We start from the raw sequence: 3,012 nt of genomic DNA, 5'->3' as shown, positions 1-3,012 counted from the left end.
CACATCAAAGACATTTTCCTGGCCCCTGCCAGTGTCCGAATTGGTGCTCCAAGGTGTCACCCAGCAAGTCACCTCGAATGGGAATCAGCAATGTGCCACTTAGAATCAGCACTTCTGCCTTCACACAATGAGAAAGAGCATTTGTCCAGATAAAGTACATGCCATTCAGAATCAATATCTTTGAATAAAATCATGAGCAAGTTTAATTAGAGAGTAGCAAAAAAGTAATTGAACATTGATGAATATAGAGAAAGGCAGCACAAAATAAGCGTAACACAAGAAGGAGTGATGAGGATGGACTCTCATGAAACACTGTCATCTAAAATGTGATTGAATATAATCAGTTCAGTAAATCTGAGAATATTAAAAATATTTTTCAATTGCATGTACAGAAGCTAGCTCCTTCCTGTTTCAGTACACCTGAAAAGGGAGAAAACTGCTGAAATGAAGATAATTATACTTTGAGATATGACTTCTCCTACCTACCTCTGGAATGGTAAAGTCATTTCAAAGCCCTTAGGCCCTTAGTGCACCCCCACACTTAAACCAAATTCTCTACCTAGAATAAGAAAACCAGAAAGGAATGTAGCAAGCTCTTTACAATTACCCGGTCTGAAGCGATACAGTGTAAAAGGAGTTACAAAAAGCTAGCCAGGAAAGCAGCTGGTAAATATGTACCAATGTTCAAAACAAATTCAGGCCAGATATGACAGCAGGGTTTTGTTGGGTTTTAGGAAAAATAATTTGCCCAGTAAGGCATATTTTATAGCCTTAGGGTCCCTATACAAATAAAACAAGCAGATCTCTTAGAGGAATGCATGCAAAACTATTCTGAAGTTATTTGTTTATTATTATAAGGCTGAAAAAAGAACTGAAGGAAATGCTTTAAGAGGAACCATATGCTGAAGCATTATTCACCTTTTATCTTCAAAAAGATGTTTTTAATGTGGGCACACTGCAGGGTCATTTCAACAAGAAGTAGTCACTGAAGCTGCTGACCCAAGAAAGCTTTTAGGCATGGCAGTCATGGAGGCTTATTTATGAAATCCAGCAGTAAATTTAAACTATTGCAACCTCCCATTCCATGTTAAAGACTACCCTACTATTGTCCTGAACTCTGATCTATGTAGCCTGAATTGTCTTCTGAGTTAAAGGAAAAAATGATTCCCTGTGGCTCAGGAAAACACTTTTGGTTTGTTCTACCCATAGGGCTGAGATCAGCCACTTAGTTGTCACTGAGCATAAACACAGACTTTAATCCAGTGTTCATTGCTTGGGCAGGGACTGGGGAACCTTGTTGCAGTGGAGCTGAAGTGAGAGGCAGCACAACAGAGATGTGGTGACTTGATCTGATGGGTCCTGCACACCACGGGAACTGGCATCTTTAGCGTTCCCCTCAAGGGACAGGTGGACATGTGTTGGGCTGAAAGGATACCTTCTCAAAGAGGGAAAAGCAAGCTAGCCCCACTGTTTCTCCAGTGAATCTCCTGCCCCCAGTGTCATACTGCGGATTCCACTGCGTGCTCCTGACGTGATCCTGCTCTCTCTCGTTGCTGTCAAGAAGAGGAAGGTGATTGTTCCAGTGCTTCTTTAAATGATAAATACTTTTAAATGCTAACCTAAGTCACCAGCCTGTGCAGTTCTTCAGCTTAGAGTCACAAACACTTGTAAAATACTTATTGTCATGACATTTTGGGGAAGACCTATTCTAATTTTAGCTTTAGCTAGCAAGTTAAATCCTAGCAGGAAAGTGGGAAATGCTGTCTGGAGTAGTGAGGCATTGCCAGACCTCAGGACTTCTGCAAATACAGTTTCCATGCAACTGTGAAGCGAGGAGGCTTCATCTGCTCCCTTTCTCCACTCACCCCAGCTGGCAATATAGTCCTGGCCTGGATACTAAGTACATGTTATTTTCTCTGTTATATCTGTGGCCAATAATACAACTTGCAAAAGTTAGGGACCAAGCAGTATATGAAGGCTTTTGACCCAATTTTGCCTTTGAGCATGAGTCCTCTCAGCCAAATCAAGACACTACAGCCTTGCTTTCACCCAGATGGCAATCTTTCATTTTCTTACTTGCAAAAACGTGTTTTGTATGACTTTTTATGTTATTATGAGATGTCTGTAGGGACCATTAAGACCTGGGTGTTGTGCAGTGCTCAAGGACACACTGCAGAGTGTCACCTCAAGGCTCTCATGCTAGGCTTGATGCCATATAGGACATCTCTGGGACTGCTGCTGCCACTGTCAGCAGAAGCAAACATTGAGTTTTTGTCTTTGTCTCAGAAACCCTTTGGTGCCACAAGGACAGAGCTTGTGTTTGTACAAGAAATTCTGAAGTGTGTTCACTTTCAATATGCAACATTACCTATTGTGAATGAAATTAAATTATTTTGCATATAAAATGGCTATGTAAAATTAATCATAAATAGTTTTAAAATAAAATCCTGCCTATAATGTAGCTCAAAAACCAGATTTTTACTCTGATGTTTTTAGTTTGTCATGGTTGCCCCTGCAGCTATTATTGCTGGATTTGAAATGTCAGAAAATGGGCTTCATATCCATCACCTAAAGGAACAGTTGCTCCCAGCATAAGGACAAGAGACAATAAGTAAAGCTTCAAAGGCAATCTTAGCAGGTTTCTTTAGGTATTAAAAATATTGGCAGGAAATAATACTCCACAAAATGAAGGAGAATACTAGGAAAAACTATTATTATTTACATCCACATATGCATCTACACAGGCATACAGACTACTCTCATACTAGTAACAAATAAAAGGAAAGAGTTAGACTGAAAAAAACTACAAGAAAGGGTGTGAATTCAATAGACCTTTATAAAATTACTGGAGAAGGCAATCCAAGCTGCTCTCTCCTCATATGGTACCCAGTGCTAGCTTTTGTACTTGAACTGTGCAAGCAGAAATTCCCACTGATGTGTTGATTTGTGTTCTGTGAATTAGATGTGGGCAGTGGTGAATTCAACAAGGGCTATTTTTAGGTGTTAGCTACA

The 3,012-nt window shown here is 40.0% G+C and overlaps 1 long non-coding RNA gene across 1 annotated transcript; it reads right to left on the bottom strand.

The window, feature by feature from the left end:
* Positions 1–310: 310 nt before the first annotated feature.
* On the bottom strand, positions 311–2,182 carry LOC137477347 (uncharacterized). Its single transcript, XR_011000962.1, has 3 exons — positions 1,866–2,182; positions 487–559; positions 311–420 (listed from the first exon to the last, which is right to left on the bottom strand). It is a non-coding gene; the product is annotated as an uncharacterized lncRNA (long non-coding RNA).
* Between the last annotated feature and the right edge of the window lie 830 nt (positions 2,183–3,012).

This window comes from Anomalospiza imberbis, chromosome 1, assembly GCF_031753505.1.
Source record: "Anomalospiza imberbis isolate Cuckoo-Finch-1a 21T00152 chromosome 1, ASM3175350v1, whole genome shotgun sequence".
NCBI lineage: Eukaryota > Metazoa > Chordata > Aves > Passeriformes > Viduidae > Anomalospiza > Anomalospiza imberbis.
Note: the sequence above shows the minus strand (reverse complement) of the source record. Positions and strands in the feature narration are given on the sequence as shown.